We start from the raw sequence: 22,681 nt of genomic DNA, 5'->3' as shown, positions 1-22,681 counted from the left end.
TTCTTAGATTTTGTAAGCTGCCAAAGCTTTCCTGAGAACAGCAAGAGAAGTACAACCCAGATAAGCCAGAACGAAATTTAATTAGAAGAAAGATTTCCAGCAAAATACTTTTATCCTCACTGAATTTGAGGGAAGAGACAAAGGAATATTAGCCATAAAATTTTCATTATTATCTTCTGTTGATTTTTGCACTGAAGTAAATTCTGACTGTATTCAGACTGCAAGCTGGGGTAGGGAATACCTGGGGCAGATTGGTCTATGGACAGGAGGAGCCATGACCTGGAGTCCCTTTTCATCCTTGCTTCTTGTTTACTCCTACTTAGAGTTATTATATCTATTGGAAGGAAATCTCACTTATGTACAAAGAAAAAGAACAGCAATTTCACTAGGAGGCCGAGTGATGTAGACAGCTGTTGGAATGATGTGTAGGGGAAGGGAGTACACCACCATTGAGCTGTAAACTTAGTGAGGCTCTCAGTCTTGCAGATTTCAAATGTGTATGCGTTTGTCATCTAGCTATGATTGCCAGATAGAGACTTAAGTGCCTTTATCTTCTTGGCAGGGCAGCTAAAAGGGGTATGAAGATGTCTGTTCTGTTTGATGTCACTGTGTTCTTTGTAGTGCTGGAAGAAGATGGAGCTATCTCTTTCCCATTTTGCTGACTGTGATTTTTCCATTAGTAGGCAAATGATCCTGTGTCATCATTTGTATCAAATGGGAGAAAGTTGAAGTAGGTTTCTTCTATTATCTCTCTTGAGGACATAACAACCACTGGAGATACAAGACTATAGCAATCCCAGTTCCACTTGACTTGAATCAGGGTTTTTCTCAGTTTTGCACAAAGGTATTCACCTGACATGTGGGAGGCTGTAGTTCAAGCTGGTCATCAGTTGCTAATATCAAGTAATACTGCTCCATAAGGAGAAATAATGGTCTGAGTAATCGATGAAGTGATTCACTGGCATGAATTAGACATAAACACTGAACATCTGCTCTAACCTTTACAACAGAAGCATGACTTCTTTGAGTCAGACAAGACTAATTTTGATAGCATATTCTGTTTTTTTTTTTTTTTTTTAAAGCTACATATATTTACAGATCACAGAAGCACAGAAAGCCTCATTGATTGAGGGTGTAAGTGACCTCTGGAGATCATCTTTTTCAGCCCCTCTGCTCAAGCAGGGATACCTACAGCTGCTTGCTCAGGACTACATCCAGTCAACATTTGAATATCTCCAAGGAAAGAGACTCTAACCACTCAGAGCTACCTGTGCCAGGGCTCAGTCACCTTCACAGTTTAAAAAAACTTCAGAGGGAAGGACCTTCCTGTGTTTGCTTGCACCCACTGACTCAGGTCATGTCACTGGGCATCATCCAGAAGAGCCTGGCCCTGTCCTCTTTGTACCCTCCTTTCACATGTTTAAAAACATTAAGAACCCTGAGCCTTTGTCTTCTCATCTATCACAGATGTCATCAGCTTCTCAAATGAGGATCTTAAGGGAAACTGTGGAGAGCCATACTGAAGTTCAAGAGGACAATATCCACTGCTGTCCTCTCATCTACTAGTCCATTTGCTTCATCATGGTTTATCAAGCATGATGTACTCTTCATGAATGCATTCTGACTGCTCATGATAACTGTCTCACCCTCCATGTGCCAGGAAGTGGATTCTGGGAATAGTTGCTTCATCACCTAAAGTTCTGAATTAAGGAAAGATGTCAGGAGAAACCTTTTAAATCAGTTGTGGCTGTTAGAGTTGTGATGGACAAAACAGCAACACAATTTTATGTGGATGTTGTTCATTACTATAGCAGCAGTCTTTTTATATGCCACTCTACAAATTGTGGTAACCCTACAAGTTATGGAATACAGTGATTGGGTAAAATAATGTTTTTAACATTCTTACTGGATAACAGTGAGGTGTTGGCTATCTTGGCACAGACTACTTGCAGCTCTTTGTTCTACATTTACTATGCTTCTCTACAAATGTTACTGAGGGCAAGCACACCACTTTATTATGTTTCTGTACAAGCATTACTCAAATGCAGGTATGTAAATTTACTATGTTTCTAGCTTTAATCTTCCTATGCCAAGTGTACACAGGGATGTGCTCCAGAGATACATCATGTATCACATTTAGCTGGCTCACTTCCTTGGTTCCCACAACCAGTAATTGAATGCTAGTTGGTTTTAGAGACTGCTAAGATGACCCTATCAGTTTTCTGTTGTGCTTTCAGCTTCTCAATCTGCTCAGAAATTGTTTTTGCGATCATACTGTTGTTCTTCATTCATTCTTCTGCACCAAGACAAGTAAGGAGACAGGAAAAAAACATTCCTTGTAGTTTAAATTATGTGAGTTTTAGCCCATAGATCTCTGTAGAACATGATTATGTCTTCCCTAGTTTGTAATGGTAGTCTCAACACAGGTAAAAGCTAGTTAGAAGAAAGGAACTATTAACTGCCTTTTGGAAAGAGAAGGGGCAAGTGATACAGAAAGGAAAGGGAACTATGTCTAAATAGCCTGAGGCTGCAGTCCAGTGATGAGCACTGCTATGTATTTACTGCAATTTGAGACATGATGATTTAATGCAAAACTCAAGATAGATGTAATCAGTAACCTCATTGCCACTTGTTCTTTATTTAATTGTTCAATTGTATGACAAGCTGATGTGTTAGAAGTTCAGTTAGGTAATCTCAGTTTAACAAAGCTTGTAAAGAGACTTAATAGGATGAGGGAGGTTACTCTTCCCCTGTACTCAGCACTGTTCAGGCCACACCTTGAGTGCTGTGTCCAGTTCTGGGATCCTCAATTCAAGAGAGATGTTGAGGTGCTGGAAGGTGTCCAGAAAAGGGCAACAAAGCTGGTGAGGGGCCTGGAACACAAAGCCTATGAGGAGAGGCTGAGGGAGCTGGGGGTGTTTAGCCTGGAGAAGAGGAGGCTCAGGGGGACCTGATTGCTGTCTACAACTACCTGAAGGGAGGTTGTAGCCAGGTGGGGGTTGTTCTTTTCTGCCAGGCAACCAGCAACAGAACAAGGTGACACAGTCTCAAGTTGTGCCGGGGGAGGTCTAGGCTGGATGTTAGGAGGAAGTTGTTGGCAGAGAGAGTGATTGGCATTGGAATGGGCTGCCCAGGGAGGTGGTGGAGGCACCATCCCTGGAGGTGTTCAAGCAAAGCCTGGCTGAGGCACTTAGTGCCATGGTCTGGTTGACTGGCTAGGGCTGGGTGCTAGGTTGGCCTGGATGATCTTGGAGATCTCTTCCAACCTGCTTGATTCTATGATTCTGTGATTTTACCAACATATATACTTGGAAAACAATAAGAGTTGCTGGATGCAGGCAGACATCTCCTAAAGGGTTGAAACAAAGCAGCAAACTTTACTGAACACTTGCTAATAACAAATGTTCTGAGCATTACCTCCTAAGGAAATATAGATATACAATTGCTTTCCTTTCACAACATGATTAATCAGTTAGACAATTTGAGATGCAACACCTCTGTGGCTGGTATAGATGCTGAGTAGATCAGTCATGTAAAAATGTGTGAAGATAGGCTGTAATGAAAATTAGAGCTTCTCCAAATAAACACAAAAGCAATAGCAAGATTCATGTCTTTGGAGTCTGTCATTCTCATCAAAGTTAAGAACTCATCAAAGTTAACTCATCAAAACTCATCAAAGTTAAGTATTTTAGTGCTTAGCTTTGTCTTGGATGTTTTGGTTTATTTTAGAATGTTCTAGAACAATTCAATGGTAACTAATTTCCATTCTTGGCTGATAACGTGACTTTTTTCAGCTTTGTTTTTTGGTGGAGTATTTAGTTTGCTTGTGTGTTTGTTTGCTTTTAATCCATGTAATTTACATGAAGGTTTTGGGCTTAGAATCTGTGGACTTTGGTGATTCTTTTACAGGTGAAATTATAACTGCTACAAGAAGGCTGTGGTCCTCATTTTCATTGTGAGTCTGGTTAATAATTTTTTTGCTGTGTGAACTGTTCACTTGCAGTTCTGAATCTGATAAGGTGTCACTAGGGCCAGGAATGTTAGGGATGCCCCATGAGGCTAGGGCCCATCCCACCCCCATCCAGGAGCCAGAGCAGCCAAGGAGCACTGGAGTAGCTTCAGCCCTGGGCATAAGCCACCTCCCTGGAAGGGATTTGGGACTAGTGATCAGGCTTGGTGATCCATACTGGACATGCTAAACTGAAAGGTGTTCTGTGAATATTTGTTATGGAAATACAATATAATTGGATTACATTGTGCAAGTTGGTTGATTAAAATTTTAATCTCATTCTGAAAAACACTGTAAAGGTGAAAATGAGTAAGAGCTCAGTTTTCAAGAGAAGGAAGTCTCAGAACTTGTGATGTTGTTGTCAGTCATGACTTCCCAGTTAAATCAACACTGAACTGGAATAGTCTTTCTGTAGGTGCCTTGTTTAGATGTTTAGAGAGTACATGAATGAAAATTTATGCAACTAGATCTGCAAAGTCTTAACTGTAGACAGTCTGATGGCTGGGATTGTAATTTCTCTCACTTTACACTGCCCTATTTTGGGAAGGCTATGAGAAAAATACTTTAGTGGCTTATATTTTCTCTGCATTAATCCACAATGACAGTATCAGACCTATTAGTTGTGTAAGATAAAAGATAAGTTTTTCAAACCATAAAAATACTCTTCAAAGGCCCTAGGAGACCTAACTGTATACCTGAAGTAAGAAATGAATAGATGATCTGAACTCCATGCCACTGGTTGGGTTATTCTATCTTGTGTTCATTTGATTCCCTATCCACGGTCTCGGAAAGCTGTATCTTGACAGGCTTGAGGGTTATATGAAGCTCTTGCTCTTCTAACTGATCTTTCATTTCGGTATGTTTCAGCATGGTCCTGAAGCACCCTTCTGGATTCTGTTCCTTTGACTTCAGTTTTGGCTTCTTTTTTTTTTTTTTTTTAATTGGTCTTTTGCCCTCCCTATTCTGCTGTGTTTCTCCTTTAGCTGTGTCTTGTCCTCCTCTTCCTCCTCCTCCTTAATCTCGGGCTTGGCCTTTCTCTTATCTCTGACTTGAGAATCAACCTTTTCTTTTGACACAGAACTGGCACTCTCTCCCCTTCTCTTTGACATTAGACTTATAGCCTTTCTCGTGTCATTCATTTTTGCTATGTCTTATTCTCCATGCTTTCCTGGCATTGCTGCTTTCTTGCCTGGAGTTCCCCTAAGGGGATTTATCGTTTCATTTAACATTCAGAATTTCTCCACATGGGAAATCACTCTCTTCTGCACCATCAGCATTTCTCTTGTGTTATTGCTGTTTAAGGGTCAGGCTTTATGAGTTTAATTCTTCCTGACTTCTCAGAGCAGTTTGCAAATTCTTCAAAGGTTTCTTTTGTCTTACTTTGGTTTGATTCAAACAAGAGTCTACTATCTGTTGTTTCCATCCTGCCTGTTGTGTTTTGAGTTGGTTCCATTGTGTTGGTTTTGTTTATGTCTTGGTTTTGTTTGGTTGGTTGGGTTTTTTTTTATTGTTTGGGGTTTTTTTCCCCTCTGTTGCTTTATTTTCTGTTGTGTTTCATTTATTCCCTCAGCATTTTTCTTGTTTTTCCCTGGAGCTTTTCAGGTTTTTGACCTGTAGTGTTAATTATTAAGTTTGTTTGGAACCTCGTTGTACTGAAGCTGTCATCCTTCAGATTTCTGTTTGTTGGTGTTGGAAAAAAAACTTCTAATTTTCTAATGAAATGTGTATTATATGCTATTCAAATATTTGCCCTCATTCATTCTTCTGATGAAATTGTAATCTAATTCTTCTGCTGTATCACATATGATTCCTTTTTTTTTTGTTTGCTAGGTAGTTCATAGTGATTCAGATGTAACCATCATGAGAAAACGACCCTGCATTTTCCAGTCTTATTAGCCAGAGATTCACATCTAATTACTTTTGAAGGCAAGAAGGGTCTTCAAGAAATATTAGTACTTTATGGAAAAAAATAGGGACCTCTGCAAGTTCATATAATTTGTTTATGGCTGCCACCATGCCTTTACTACTTCCTCCTCCCTGGTCTGTATCCCATGTATATAGCCTTAGCCTTTCTGTTTCTGTGTTACTATTTCTCTGCTGCTGCAGTCGTTTGCAGTCCATTTTCTCTGAAGAGCAGTCTCTGTCATCTGTGTTAGGCTGTTCCACCTATTTCTCAGTCTAGCACTTATCTCTTAGGATTTTTCTTAACCCTGTAGACCTTGCCAAAGATTCATACATTCCTGTTCTTTTTCTTGTTTCTGAAGCCACTCGCACTTTCCATGGGGTATTCTAGTTGGTTGTGGTTGAGGATACAGTCTCTCACCTCTGTCTTCAGAGGAATGTCGAATGTCAATCTCTTTTCCCTGTTTTCTTAGAGTATGCTACCAGAAAGAGATAAGTATGGCACAAAATGCAATCCTTATGTTTAACATTAAAACTGAGTTAAGTTTTGCTCTCTCCCTGTAGCTGGAGTTAAGCTATAACGGTTGTCAAAATAGAGAAATGCAAAATTTAAATGGATGGGAAACTGTTCACCTTAGTGGATTTTCACTGCCCAGACATTCCTTAAATCTTTCCTTATTCCTTATAATCCACATTTAATCACCTACTACAGTAGTTGGAGAATTGGAATGGCTGTCAAAGTCTGTGTGAGCAAGTGAAATCTCCAGTAGAAGTGCCACTGTCATGTGGAGAGATTTAAGACAGTAGCTTGGAAGAAAGAGTGTTCAAAGCTTCAACATCTGATTTCTCAATGGGTATGCATGAAAAAATGTAGATTTGCCAAGCTTCCACAGTAGCAAGTGTCCAGATGGACACTTTCACAGCTTAGCTAGAGTGTTTCACACGTTCTTTATTCGGCAGCAATTTTCCTTTGCTTCCATATTCCTGAACTGCTTCTTTTCAAACATACATTCAGATAGCCATTCACTGGTATTTATTTCCAATGTAAAAAGATAATCACCATCTTTACACATAATTGAGGGCTGTGTTTGCAGCTCTATAAATGATTTAATTGCACTTACAGGGAGTGATTTAGCTGGAGTGAGTCAAAACATTCATGAGAAAGTGTTATGCAGTGTGATTAAGACTGCAGAATCTGACAGTGGCGAGTAAGCGTTAAAGGCTGATTTCATTTACACTGTTCATTTTGGTTAAAAGTGAAGTCTAAAATCTGATTGTTTTTTCTTTAAATGATAGGAGAAAATTGTCTGAAATACAGCATGGAAGTTCAGTGTGGTGCTTTTGGCTTTATTGCCAAAAGCTGATTTGTTTCTTAAAATACACCTTAAATACTGAACCAAGTATTTGAAATGTGGGGCAATTAAATTAGTCTGATATTATATTAATAAATAAAGCTTTATTCTACTTTCTAGCTTAAGTGGAATGTTACTGCAACTTGTGAGTGTGTAATCTAGTAACTTTGCAAGTAGAGGATGGAATCCTGCTGAGCTGAGTGATGTTTAGGCTATACTAATATGTTCGATGTTTTGGTACTAATTCACAAGGCTATGGATGCCTCCAGAGACAGGATGACTCTTGAGACAGAAGCAAGACAGAACCAGAAGTGCTTTACTGGACATGAACAAGATAAGGCCATGGGAGCTTTTGCTGGATAAGAGGAAGATTTGACACTAAGTCTTGCCAAGTGAAAGACAAAGAGAAGCAGCTGCTACTGAACAGGAACAAGCAAGATTAAGCTACTGAGTCATGAAGGATGAAGCAGGGCTGCCCATCCAGATTTTCAGAGCAGCTGCCTTTATAGAGAACTGGCAATAGGTAGTAATAGAGACTATGGAATAGCAATAAGAAAATCACATCATCCTTGACCTTGGAATATTCTATATTAGGAGGACTTATTTTAGAGTATGTAGAAATCATGAATATGCATGTCTTGTTACTGTAAAAATTTTACTTTTTCAAGTGTGCAGTGGTACAGCCCTTAGGGAGAGATCCTTAGAAGGAAAAAAGGATGACCCTGGGAACTACAGACCAGACAGTCTCACCTGGAGCAGATCCTCCTGAAAGCTCTGCTAAGGCAAATGGAAAACAAAGCAGAGGTGACTGGTGGTAACCAGCAATGGCTTCACCAAGGGCTAATCATGACTGACAAATTTAGTGGCTTTTTATGGTGAAATCACAGCAACAGTGGACAAGAGAGGGGCAACTGACATCATCTACCTGGACCTGAGTGAGGCATTTAACTCTGTCCCACATGACATCCTGGTCACCAAACTGAAAAAACACAGACCTGATGGGTGGAGCACTGCTGGATGAGGAATTGGCTGGATGGTCACACACAGAGAGTGGGGATCAATGGCACAATGTCCACCTGGAGACCAGTGACAAGTGGCATCCCTCAGGGGGAGTCAGTGCTGGGACCACTGCTGTTTAACATCTTTGTCAGTGATATGGACAGAGGAATCGAGTGCACCCTCAGCAAGTTTGCAATGACACCAAGCTGTGTGACACAGTCTCCTTGCTAGAGGGCAGGGATGCCATCCAGAGAGACCTGGACAGGCTGCAGAGGTGGGCCCAGGCCAACCTCATGACATTCAGTAAGGCCAAGTGTATGGTCCTGCACCTGGATGGGCACAATCCCAAGCACAAATACAGGCTGGGTGGCAAATGTCTGGAGAGCAGCCCTGAGGAAAAGGACCTGGGGGTCTGGGCTGATGTAAAGCTCAACATGAGCAGGCAGTGTGCATGTGCAGCCCAGACAGCAATTGTGACCTGGGCTGCAGTAAGAGCAGCATGGCCAGCAGGGCAAGGGAGGGGATTCTCCCCCTTTACTCTGCTCTCATCAGACCCCACCTGGAGTACTGTGTGCAGTTCTGGAGCCCCCAGCACAAGGAGGACATTGAACTCTTGGAGTGAGTCCAGAGGAGGGCCACAAAGATCATTAGAGGGCTGGAGCAGCTCTGCTATGAGGACAGGCTACAAGAGTTGGGGCTCTTCAGCCTGGAGAAGAGAAGGCTTTGAGTAGACCTTGTAATGGCCTTCCAGTATCTGCAGGGGACCTACAGGGAGGCTGGGGAGGGACTATTTACAAGGTCCTGTGATGACAGGATGAGGGGCAGTGGGTTTGAACTGGCAGAGGAGAGATTCAAACTAGATGTTAGGAAAGGATTCTTTACAGTGAGGGTGGTGAAACAGTGGCACAGGTTGCCCAGGGAGGTTGTGGCTGCTCCCTCCTTGGAGGTGTTCAAGGCCAGGTTGGCTAAGGCCCTGAGCGAGCTGTTCTAGTGGGAGGTGTCACTGCCTATGGCAGGGGATTGGAACTGGATCATTCTTGAGGTCCCTTCCAACCTAAACCGTTCTATTATTCTATGATCCTTCTGTACCCCAGCACTGCAATAAAGAATGCCAACTTGACAAGTCACATCAGCTGTCAAGCATCAGTTCTTTGTTTCAGTGCATAAACTTGGTGCCATGGTCTGGTTGACTGGCTAGGGCTGGGTGCTAGGTTGGACTGGATGATCTTGGAGGTCTCTTCCAACCTGCTTGATTCTATCATTCTACATTTAGGGACACTGTTTTTGCATGCATGTATGTATATAGATAAATGGCTTATGATGACAATCCATGTCAGTTGTCTGGAATTCATGTCTGTCTGTTCTTACTGATTAATAGCATGCAGTTAAAACTCTGAAATCCATATGAGTTTGTGGAACATACTTGTTAGTTTGTTGTAGAAGTGACTCTCCAGTGTTAATAGGCACGATACTGTGGCTAAATGTGTGATTCTTCATAAAATCTTAATGTGTTAGCAAGCTGGTAGAAATACTTGCTGTCCTCACACTTTATCAAGTAATTTGTTTTGACTTGGTACTTTTCATGCAAAGTGCTTCTCTGCATTGATCAGCATAATGAAAATATAAATACAAAGTGCTTTAGTACTTTGAGATACAGGCAAAAAAAATGCAAACAATACATGAATTACCTCTGCAAAATATGTGCAGCTATAAATAGCATAAAATCAGCTTTGCTGTCCATTGAGGGGAAAAAAGTGTTTCGGGAAACAACTTTCTTAACACTGTTAAGGTTTTAGTTTTAAACTGCAGTGTCTCAAGATCACAGTATCACCAAGGTTGGAAGAGACCTCATAGATCATCAAGTCCAACCCTTTACCACAGAGCTCAAGGCTAGACCATGGCTCCAAGTGCCACGTCCAATCCTGCCTTGAACAGCTCCAGGGATGGCGACTCCACCACCTCCTCAGGCAGCCCATTCCAGTATCCTAACAGATAAGATAGTCCTAGCGGAAAAGACCTATTTAGTCTAAAGTGGACAGACTATTGGCACATAGTCTGTCCTTTGAAATGTCATTTGAAATACAAGCTATAGTTTTGAGTTACCTATAAAGGAAGAATGACAGCTAAATGGCTTTTAAAAATATTTGAATATTTATATGTTAATGTATTTGATCTTTTATATTTGAATATGTACAATACATTTTTACAGGATATTTAAAACCTGAGCCTCTTACAGTGACTTTTTTTCTTTCTTCTTTGATTTCAAAGTACTTGCCTTAGCTTTTTTTTCCCCCAAATCTATACTTTTATGGTATATAGTTCTATTTTTCCAGCAGTGATCAAAGAAAAAATACTTCTAATATTTTTTATGGTAGAAGTCAATACATTATGATAAATGCATTTACTTTCTGGGTATCAATATTACCATTTTTCTTCTTCTTAATCTTGAAAATCTGCATTATGAGCAACTCTTTTTTTGCATCATTTAAGACTCATAAATGTGCATTTTTTTTTTTAACTTACTGTATATTTCTTCCTCACAGGGTTTTTCTGTAACTACAATGACATCATGCAGCCTTCTGTGGGGGAATTCTGAAGCTTTGTCAAGAATACAACACAGTGGTAAGGACTAAAAGTATGTTCAAAACTATTCTGCATTCTGTAAAAAAAAAACAAACAAACCAAAAGAAGTAAGAAGAATCTTTGTTGTTGATGTTCTTAGATGTGTTTGAAATGCACCTTTGTAATATATACTTCCAGCTAAAATGCTCGTTTGCCATATTTTCATACAATGAGACATGGAAGACAATTTGTTCTAAACATTAGTGCTGTTTAGGTGCTTATTCATAAGCATCATTTTTTACTTGTTTATAGTTCTGTAAGTATTGACTGACACCAATCAGTTTGCACTTAAAAGCCATGGGATTAAACCTGGCTGTTGTGACAGCACTACTCAGTAAGGTTTGGGGTGTTCAGGTCATAATGCAGCAGTTAAAACTGACAGTTTCCAGTTTCATGAGCATAGCTGAACTGTTACTAGTCACTAGAGTGAGTATTGCATATGTGCACAGATGCCATGTATAGGATTCAGTTACTCTACTCAGAGAAATAATTACATTTTTTCAGGAAAAAGACAAGTAATTAATATAAAGAATGAAAGACTGATAAAAGAATATAAAATTGAAGTGAAAGTCAAAATAATTACTTAATTTCTTTACAACTAACAGTTTATGGCAGACTTACTGTGCCTTGCACTAGAATTGGCCACAGTTACGTTCCAAGAAGGGACATTTCAAGAGCTATCACTGTACACCAGGCTAAACCACAGAAGCTGGGGAGAGGAGTTTGAAGAGGAAGCTAAGTGATAGTGTGATTTTAGCTTTCACTGTTTTCTAAGCATTTTGTTTGGTCTTCATAATGCAGAGGGAAAGTCAGGGAGGAGAAGAAAGGGAAGCAAAGAACATTAAAGCAGGGAAGTGAGGTAGAGCCTCTTGATGTCTGGCTTCTAACTCCCACACCAAGTTAGTGGACATCAGAAGCCAGCTGTGCCTTTTGAAAATTTCCTTCTTCATGTGAAGTGATAATTGAACTACACATAACAAACCACAGGAGAGCAGAAAATGTAGTTATGCATCTGCATCAAATTGATTTCAGCTTCTCTGCTTGCTAATTTCCTGAACTATACATAGCCACAAGCATGTATGTTCAACTTCCAGCTCCAAGGTACTAAAAAATACATAACAGAAATAGGGCAGTTTATGTTAAGGAATTTAGTACTTTGCCTAGAAAAGGTTATATTCTTATGAGAACTTTTTTCAAGAGACAAATTGAAATAGGTCTGAAGGATTTGGGGAAAATACACAACCCAAGCCAAACTCACTGCAGAAGTATTTGCAGCAGACAATAGGGATCCATTCGGTAAACAGAAGAACAAGAGATTGGTGTACAAGAGATTGGTACAATTGTCAGTGTTGGATTAAAAAACCCAAACTAGATATGGTGGCTTCCCACACCTTGATCACTTCTACTTTTTTCTGGCTGTCATTGTCATCTACAACTCCAACTGAAAATTTTCAACTGATGGTCTTTCTCAAGGGGAGAAAACTGCAATTTGTATTTGCATTCTACAACAAGTGCTTGTAGTAATAAAAATGAGAACAAACAAATTACTCATGCTTTGTCCTCAGATTTTGATTTTACATCATACGATAGTTTTAATGTTGGAATTGCATTCTGAAATCTTGACCTGACAGATGACTGTACAGATGGAGCCCTGTGATAGTCCATGAGGTGCTGTGAATTTCTTTGATGTTGCCACATACTGTCAGATTCTTTATCATGTTCTCAGACTCTGATCAAGCTTTCTGTCTTGTATCATTTATGGTAACAACTGTGAAGGAGTAATAAAGCTTTCATATTAGAAGGAAGGAATAAATTGTTCCAGCTCTGGTCTTGGAAGTTTTAGGAAGTGGATCAGCTCTTAATTCTCTGAAGAAAATCAGGGCACAGTATAACTGATTCTTAGAGCTGTCAGCTCTCAGCCTACTTTTCAGCTCTTGGGATTCAGTGTTGTTGATCATAATCTTTGCTTTGTATCCTCGTCAGAGTTTCTAGTTATAAATGGAAATGCACTCATTTGAGCAGTCCAAGTTCTGGTTAAGAAGTGCCTTCAATTCCTATTTCCACTTTTGAGTTTCTCATTCTGTTTTTCACTTCTGGAGGGAAGAAACATACTCCCCACATTTTTTTCTTCCTTGTTAAAGTATTAACATAATTTTTAGGATGGAAATTCATCAGTTAAGAAGGCTCCTAAGTAAGACCTGTACTATGATACAGTGACTGTGGTGATATTGTCTATAACGTTCACCCTTCCTGCCAATTCTCTTGAAAACAGAAAGAAACAAAGTACTGGATTTTAATGATTTATTTTGTAAAGATAGTGGGAGTGTTTCCTATACTGAACCATAACTGATAAGCAGGAACAGCTAATGAAGTTATCAGCTGAACATCCCAGAACTGTTGGTCTGGTCTTGTTAATTAATTGAGGCTGATACGCAGCATTTCAGTAGTGTTCAGAATTGGAAGCTGCATCTTCAATAAATTTAAGCAGGGTAAATTTAAGTGGTCAGCCACTGTCTAGGAATTTAACCAGGATTTAACCAGTCTGTCTAGATGTAGTTCCAGGATGTTTTGCATCATTCTATGCATCTGTACATTTGGGAATGCTGGTGTTGCAGGGAAGGCTGAAGAAGAGAGTACAATAGTCTGGATGATGCTCTTTGGGAAACTGACTGGGTACTCATTTGATTAAGTATCTTCAAAACTTCTAGGATTGTATAACTTGAGGAAACAATGAAGCAATGTCCAAAGAGCAACAAAGGTGGTGAAAGGGTCTAGAAAGAAGTCTTAGAGGGTGAAGGAAACTGGGGTTGTTTAATCTGGAGAAGAGGAGGCTGAGGGGAGATCTTACTGCTTTCTACATCTACCTCACAGGATGTTGTAGCAAAGTGAGGGTCTAGGCTTATGGTTGGACTCAATGATCTTAAGGGTGTTTTCCATTCTAAGATTGTATAGCTCTTCAATGATGAAAAATGATGAATTATTTCTGTTCTGTGCCAAATGCAAGTAATCCATGGCAATTATGCTAATCACTGCCCTAAAACCAAATTGATACAGCTGTTGAGTAAGTAGGAAAGATGATGGCATATTTCTTTCTTTTTCAAAAGAATGAAATGAATTGCTTTTGCCAGCAGGAAGCCAAAGTACTTGTAAAAATGCCTTAGAACTGAAAACCACTATTTGATTCTGGAGGTAAATGTGTTTGTTTATATATGTGAACATGAAATACATTTAGCCTTAATTATATACTAATTTAGGCCCATATATCTGGTGTTGTGCATTCCAGAGCAGCATTTTGCTTTGGTTTTCTATTATCAATGTGTACAAAATACATATATCCAATGTTTTCCTATTGAATCTTCAATATGGAAGATGAAAGTATCCAAAATACTTCCTGCAAGGTTTCTTATAAATAAACACAAGCATTTTCTTTCCTATCTTTCACATATACTTCTTTGCATTCTGTTGTTCAATCCCAAGAAAAAAGCCAAAGAAAGGGAACATAACAGCAATAGAGTAATATTGTTTCCCATGATTCTGGCACTTTATTCTGCTCTGGTGAGACCTCACCTGGAGTATTGCGTCCAGCTCTGGAGCCCACAATATATAGGAAGGACATGGAGCTGATGGAGCGGGTCCAGAGGAAGGTCATGAAAATGATCAGGGGGTTGGAACAACTTTCCTATGAGGACAGGCTTGAGGGAGCTGAGGTAGTTCACCACGGAAAAGAGGAGGCTCCAGAGAGACCTAACAGCAGCCCTCCAGTACCTGAAGGGGGCCTTTAAGAAGGATGGAGAGAAGCTGTTTACAAAGGCCTGTAGTGATAGAACGAGGGGCAATGGCTTCAAGCTGGAGAAGAGCAGATTTAGATTGCATGCTAGAAACAGGTTCTTTACCATAAGGGTAGTGGAACACTAGAATGGGTTGCTCAGGGAGGTGGTTGAGGTGGGGATGAGGTTTGACTAGGTCTGAGTAACCTGATCTAGTTGAGGATGCCCCTGCTTACTGCAGAAGGTGGGGGTAGGACTAGGTGAGCTTTGGAGATCCCTTGCAACCCAGACTATTCTATGATTCTGTGATACTTGACAAAAAATCCCAAATATCCCAAATCATTTGCATGTAAGTGAAACAAGACAGATGAAGGAAAACTCAGATTCTGTCTGTTTCCAGGAATTGCAATCTTTACTTTTCCTGCAGAGGTAGGAACTATTACTCTTTCACTTGGTTGCAGCTGCATTGATAATGATGGGCATTTGCCCATCTGCACTCACTGTATTATCATGGATGCCTTTTCCAACCTCAACCAATCTATGATCCTGTGATCTTCATTTAAGAATAATTCAATTTTTCTTCTCATGGATTTAAAGTAGGAGTTTGTGCCTTTCACTTTCATTACCTGCAAGTATCAACAGGTGAGAAAAACAAGCAAACAAAAACTGTATTCAAAATTTATATGACAATGACCAGTCATTTGAAAAGTTAGAGGATGGATAATTAGATACTGAGAACTCTTGTTACTCAAGTTAAAAGAAGGTGATTGCAACAAGTGTACTTTATTTCCCTAAAGGAAATGGAAGCAAATATTTTAAGTGCTACTGAAAAAAAATCTTATTTCAGACTTTTTATTGATTAGTTGTGAAATGTAACAGTGGTGTGAGGCTACAATACAAAGTTCAAGTGATGACAGCACTAGAATCTGTTTTCCATACACTTAGAAGCCAGTATAAGTGTGTATAAGTGTAGAAGCTGAAAGTGTATATAATAAGGTACATAAGGGTACAAGAAATTCAGATCTGCCACTTTCAGCATAAACTAAATTAATTTGAAAGGAGAATTCATTAAAGAATCCATACCTGAAAGAGGATGACAGTAAGTAATCAAAGTTTATTAATTTACAAAACAAGAGTTCAATAGATGAGCTTGAGAGAATCCATACCTGAAAGAGGATGACAGTGCAAAAACTAAGTAATCCAAGTTTGTTAATACACAAGAGTTCAATAGATGAGCTTGAGAGAATCCGTACCTGAAAGAGGATGACAGTGCAAAAACTAAGTAATCCAAGTTTATTAATACACAAAACAAGAGTTCAATAGATGAGCTTGAGAGAATCCGTACCTGAAAGAGGATGAGAGTGCAAAAACTAAGTAATCCAAGTTTATTAATACACAAAACAAGAGTTCAATAGATGAGCTTGAGAGAATCCATACCTGAAAGAAGATGACAGTGCAAAAACTAAGTAATCAAAGTGTGTTAATTTATAAAACAAGAGTTCAATGGATGAGCTTGAGAGAATCCATACCTGAAAGAGGATGAGAGTGCAAAAACTAAGTAATCAAAGTGTGTTAATTTACAAAGCAAGAGTTCAATAGATGAGCTTGACAAAGGAAATTAATGTATTAGAGTTTGCACTGTGGACAATCAAGGTGGAACAGAACAATTACAGTAATTACACTAAGAGGTTACTGCCTTTGCAGCTTTGTTGCTTTTTAGAATGTGGACTTTGCAATGCTTTTAAATATTGGCACAGAATTAGTGCAGCAGCACTCTGAGCTTGTTAACTTTGAAAGATTATCACAGGATATGATGAGTTTGTTTGTTTTTTTTTTTTTTTCAGGACAGAGTTATCAACACTTTTGTGCTTGTTGTAATTGTGATGTTTTGAACTGAAACATCAGATTTGTTTGCCTCTAATTGACATGCAGTTCAAAAGAAATTGCTGTTCAGGTGATGCAGGGGATTTTTTCTGGGAAAAATTATCTCATGGTAAATTTAATTTAAAACCTAAGCTGACTTTTTTATTTTTTTGGCTATGGTTGTTTATGATTTAGCATTTGAACTGTATAGGCAGGAAATCAGCAAAATCAGGGGGAAAAAAGAGTTTATAGCAGTGCAGATCTTGTTTGAAATCCAAAAGACATAGTCAAGAATGCCAGAATATGACAGTGCCAATTAAAGCTCTTAGTGTTAGCACTCTAGATCTGATGTCCAGAAATGCAGAGAATGTCTGCAGTGGTGCAGAACTGTAAGAAAGATCATGGTTACAAGTGTACTGAGATTGTTGTATGATTTTAATATGCCAGGAGATCAGAGCCAGAGAAATAATGAACTAAGACCACTGGATGGTTATCTCCCATGCATATGGGTAACAATATTGATTCTATGATTCTATGATTTCAAAAATCAATTGATCAGAAACGTGCCACAGTGATAGTTCTGTCATCTTCTGTGGGCACAGACTTCAAGGAGAATAGCAGCTGTCTAAACAACACAAAAAAAGGGATATTTGGTTTTCTTGTTCATGTCGAGAAGGGCGACGAGGCTGGTGAAAGGCCTTGAGCACAGCCCTATGAGGAGAGGCTGAGGGAGCTGGGATTGGTTAGCCTGGAGAAGAGGAGGCTCAGGGGAGACCTCATTGCTGTCTACAACTACCTGAAGGGTGGCTGTGGCCAGGAGGAGGTTGCTCTCTTCTCTCAGGTGGCCAGCACCAGAACAAGAGGACACAGCCTCAAGCTATGCCAGTGGAAATTTAGGCTGGAGGTGAGGAGAAAGTTCTTCCCTGAGAGAGTCATTGGACACTGGAATGGGCTGCCCGGGGAGGTGGTGGAGTCGCCGTCCCTGGAGCTGTTCAAGGCAGGATTGGACGTGGCACTTGGTGCCATGGTCTGGCCTTGAGCTCTGTGGTAAAGGGTTGGACTTGATGATCTGTGAGGTCTCTTCCAACCTTGGTGATCCTGTGATCCTGTGATACTGTGAATCAGTGAAAATACTGCTGATAAAACATACGTGCACCTTCCTACCACTTAAAAAATAATTAATTATATGCAGCAGCAAGCAAGAGCTCTGGATGATGAATCTTTCTCTCTCATGCCAAAGAAGGCATTAGGAAAGAAATTATTTTGGAGCATAAAAGTGTAAGCGAGATCAGACAGGAATTACTGACATATCCCCAATATGAGGTAAAATAATCTTCTCCACTGTCAAAGGGATTTAATTGTCTGCCCTGACCTCCATCTGTTCTATTAATTGACTGCATTAGTTTGTGGTAGATATTTTTGGTTGGTATTAGGTTTTATTAGTGAGATTCCTTAAGATGATACAATAAAAGCACACAGGAAGCTGTAACTCCTGCCATGTGACAAGGTGTATTATTTTTTTCAATCTTGACCTAAATCAGTTAACCAAGGGCAGGAAAAAAAATAGATTACTTCTTCCTGGTTAACTCGACATCTGCAATTTGTCTCAGGTTTTTTCTTCTTCTTTTATTTTCCCCTTCTGTTTAATATCATTCTGTATGAATATGAGGAAAGAAAAACTTAAAAAGAGAATAAAAGAAAACCAGAAATCCCTTACAAAACAAATGAAATCAATTCTCTTTAGAAATCAGTTTGACCTTGACTGAATGGATGGGTATATATTTTGTATAAAGAGGTGAAGGGGAGCTACAAATTCCATAGGAAAGAATGATGATTTGGAGGAAATAATAAGCTAGTGATGTGCATTCTGTGAGGAACTTTGTGCAGTTAGGCAGCAGACTGAGAAGGCCATGTGCAGAAATGGAAAAAGGTGGAAGATACTTTTCTAAGATGCCACATTTTCAAAATAGAGGAAAGAAGAACAGGACAGATCTTGGAAAGGTACCAAGGCGTAATGTTTTGCTATGAAGTTTTACTGTTAAATATCATTTTTTTTGTCATTACAAAAAGTGCTAGTGTATTTGCTTACCTTCTCCAAATCTCTTTATTCAGCTGTGATCAGAAACTTATCACAGTATTACCAAGGTTGTAAGAGCCCTCACAGATCATCAAGTCCAACCCTTTACCACAGAGCTCAAGGCCAGACCATGGCACCAAGTGCCACGTCCAACCTTGCCTTGAACAGCTCCAGGGACGGCGACTCCACCACCTCCCCGGGCAGCCCATTCCAGTGTCCAATGACTCTCTCAGGGAAGAACTTTCTCCTCACCTCAAGCCTAAATTTCCCCTGGCACAGTCTGAGGCTGTGTCCTCTCGTTCTGGTGCTGGCCACCTGAGAGAAGAGAGCAACCTCCTCCTGGCCACAGCCACCCCTCAGGTAGTTGTAGACAGCAATGAGGTCTCCCCTGAGCCTCCTCTTCTCCAGGCTAACCAATCCCAGCTCCCTCAGCCTCTCCTCGTAGGGCTGTGCTCAAGGCCTCTCCCCAGCCTCGTCGCCCTTCTCTGGACACGCTCAAGCATCTCAATGTCCCTCCTAAACTGGGGGGCCCAGAACTGAACACAGTACTCAAGGTGTGGTCTAACCAGTGCAGAGTACAGGGGCAGAATGACCTCCCTGCTCCTGCTGACCACACCATTCCTGATGCAGGCCAGGATGCCACTGGCTCTCTTGGCCACCTGGGCACACTGCTGGCTCATGTTCAGGCGAGTATCAATCAGCACCCCCATGTATGAATCTATAGTGTAGTGCTCTATGTATGTGTTGCACAGTAAAAGATCTCAGTGAAAAAAAAAAACCCATGTTTCTCTGGTTTGAAAGTGTCCATGTAATTTCACAGTCCTGTGAAAATAGGTAGAGGGTACCTATTCTACACACTACAAAGCCAATACGATACATTAGAGTTCTGAAAGCCTTTTGATGCAAGAAAAAAATAATTAACTAAATGTGAGATGGCTTTGAAGTTATGCATGTAGTAGAATGGTAGGGGCTGACATGCAGATAATTTTGGGGATTTATGGTTTTTGGTACCTTAGAGAAAAGCATTCTCGTAGTGGTTCTGAGATTTCTATTGGTGTTGCTAAAAGTCTATGAAAAATGATCCAGTTTTTATTATGTGGGGAGGATGAGGTTGGAAATGGAGGATTTTTTTTAACTGATAAGAAAATTACCTAGAGAATATTTTACTTTTATACCCTTTTTGCATTCCTTTGTCATTTTCTGGGTTTGGGGTTTTTTTTTGCCTGTTGTCTTCTTGGCAACAAGTAAAGAAAGTTGGAAAAAAAAAAAAGAGTGATTAAAAATAAAAATACAGCATAGCTTGCATCTGTGTAGTGAAAATCTTCCTTCCCTTAAAAAACCACAGCACCCCAAATCTAAAATCTGTCTAGACAAGAGAACCTACAACCTGTCCTGTTTCTAGTTGTGCCTGTGCATTAGCTGGAATACTGCAGCCAGGCAGTGCTGGAGCCCATACCCTAGCCCTGTTTGAAATCTAATGTTTGTAGCTTGGAAGAGAGGAGGTGTGGGTTTAGACTTCCTCAAGTTAATGAAGGTGGCTACTCGAGTCTCCTATTTCCAGCATGAGTCCCTAATTGTGGCATTATCATATGAATGAAGGCAGTGTCACCACTTGGTAACTAAACTAGGTAATGCAATGAAAATGTCAAGCTTGTGACTACTGTGTAGTTCAGTTCTAGGAATTTGTATAATGGAACAGCAGCTGTATTTTTGAGTGTTTGGTGTATCTCAGTAGGAGAGCTGATTTAAATTGCTTTTCCCACCCTATTTCATTTATTGGAACATTTGTAGTGTTTTGTATTCTAATACTGGAATACCAACAGGCAGATATCAAATTCTAATCAATAAATAGCCTGAAGAGATCAAATTGCTTAAGAATCTGTCCCCTCAGTTTCTCAGTTCATTCAGATGAGTTTTAATCTTTGAGGAAAGCACACACATCAGCTTCCCTATGAAGAAAGAAAAAGAGGAATGATACCTGTGAGTTTTCTTGTTTAATATTTAGACAAACCTTACAGATGCTCTTAAGAATTTTGCTTTTCAATCTTTGACTTTTCTTACTGGAGAGAAGTTAGAGTCGTTCCATGTTAGAAATGTTTACTTATTATGTCTTGCAGTTGCAATAAGTAACAAACTTTGATGGTTTTGAAGATTTGCTCAAATTATAAGGGTCTGTCCTGCAAACCTACAAAGCTGTATAAAACAGCGATTTTTTGGTATACTTTTTTTTCCCTTATATCTTTAAATAGTATTTTTACTCTGGGCATAAGGAGTCTTAACTCTACAAGACCTGTTGCAGTACAGAAAGACAGGGCTGAATTTCATCTTCTGGATCCTAACCTTTTCTTTTGGAAAGAAAGGTTATGAATTTAAGAGAACAGAGGTGCAGAAAAGAAATTAAGAGAGGCCCAGGGAGTGTTACCCTTCTTTAACAAGGTCATGTCAGATGTAAAAGCTGCAATTGTGCTAGACTGCACTGATCCTATTTCTTGTGTATTGTACTTGAAGAGTAACATTTTCTCAAAACGTTGCAGCCACAGTTAGATTATCAAATCAGTGAATCACAGAATCATAGAATCAACCAGGTTGGAAGAGACCTCCAAGATCAGCCAGGCCAACCTAGCACCCAGCCCTAGCCAGTCAACTAGACCATGGTGCTTCATCCAGGCTTTTCTCGAACACCTCCAGGGATGGTGACTCCACCACCTCCCTGGGCAGCCCATTCCAATGCCAGTCACTCTCTCTATGAAGAACTTCCTCCTAACATTCAGCCTGTGATTATTGTGCATGGTCATACTTTAGGCACTGGATTGTCTGAACAAAAAAAGTCTTAGTACTGTGTCACACTACTTTGCAATCAAAGTTAATTGCTGCTTTATTATTTCATAGTGTGTCATAACCTCTCTTGCATTCTTGCTTCAGATATTTGAATAGTGTTTGTTCAGTTACAGGAAGCTTAAACTCATATAATATATGGTGAAATTTTAATGTGAGAACATAACTGGGATTTTGGGATAATTAGTATTTATGTTCATAAACAATTTATGCCCTCGTTTTTCCCACCTGCTACAAACACCTCACATTTATTTGCAGTCTTCATAAATGTATCTCAAAAAGCAGAAGTATCATAAAAACTGTTTAACCACTCAAGTCTCTATGCCTTTTCTGGGCAATAATAGTTGAAATTAGAGTTCTGTACTGAGATATGTGCAACTGTCTTAACTGAGCATTTCTGGTTAGTCTTGGGTCCTCCTGGCCGTGATGTTCTAAAAATCATTTTAAGTAGAAGAGAAAAAAATAAGGTAAAATATATCTCTGAATATTCAACAATAGCTGTTTATAATCAGATCCAAATGTGATTTTTCACAGAATACTTTTTACAAAGTGTATTCCTTTGTTGTTTTTTTTCCTGAAAATGAGTGATGTTTACACCTTTTTCTTCCCCTCTGCACGCTTTTCATAGAATCATAGAATCAACCAGGCTGGAAGAGACCTCCAAGATCCAACCTGGAACCCAGCCCTATCCAGTCAACTAGACCATGGCACTAAATGCCTCATCCAGTCTGAGCATAAATTGGAACTCAAGAAGTTCCACCTCAACATGAGGAAAATCTTCTTTACTGTTAGGCTTCAGGAGTTCTAGTTGGAGGTGTCCCTGCCTATGGCAAGGGGTTGGAGCTGGATGATACTTGGGGTCTCTTCCAACCTAGACCATTCTATGATTCTATGAGTTTTCTCTCCCACACTTGAAAATCACCAGACTAGCTCAGACAGCTGGAAGTTAAGGTGAAGCTGTATATTTACAGTACAGCACACACTTACAAGCATATATACAAGATATATAAAGCTATTTACAGTTACATACAAGTATATACAAGTTAGAAGTAATATAGAAACTCAAAATCCCTCCCAAACATCAGAACCACCCTGGAGGGCTCTGAACTAACTCCCCTCTTCCTGTCCACCTGAAGGTTTACATGCAGGGGTGAGATGCCAGATAAGGGGTTAGAAGGAGAATTACTAGATTGAGTTATACGGGTCCAGACAAAGAAGTTAATGAAGCAAGCTGCAGCCAGCCAGACTGAGAGAC

General features: G+C 39.8%; 1 protein-coding gene across 3 annotated transcripts in view; it reads left to right on the top strand.

Annotated features, from left to right (window-relative positions):
• The window catches only part of NLGN4X (neuroligin 4 X-linked), a 122,538-nt gene that overhangs the window by 18,568 nt on the left and 81,289 nt on the right, over nt 1-22,681 (top strand). For 2 of the 3 annotated variants that reach the window (XM_064143026.1, XM_064143024.1), the window contains exon 2: nt 10,806-10,897. The gene's annotated coding sequence lies outside the window, so the exon portion shown is untranslated. The remainder of the gene's footprint in view (nt 1-10,805; nt 10,898-22,681) is intronic. The other variant, XM_064143025.1, reaches the window with a different exon arrangement.

Source organism: Pogoniulus pusillus, chromosome 5 (genome assembly GCF_015220805.1).
Source record: "Pogoniulus pusillus isolate bPogPus1 chromosome 5, bPogPus1.pri, whole genome shotgun sequence".
Taxonomy (NCBI): Eukaryota; Metazoa; Chordata; class Aves; order Piciformes; family Lybiidae; genus Pogoniulus; species Pogoniulus pusillus.
This window is presented reverse-complemented; position numbering and strand designations above follow the sequence as displayed.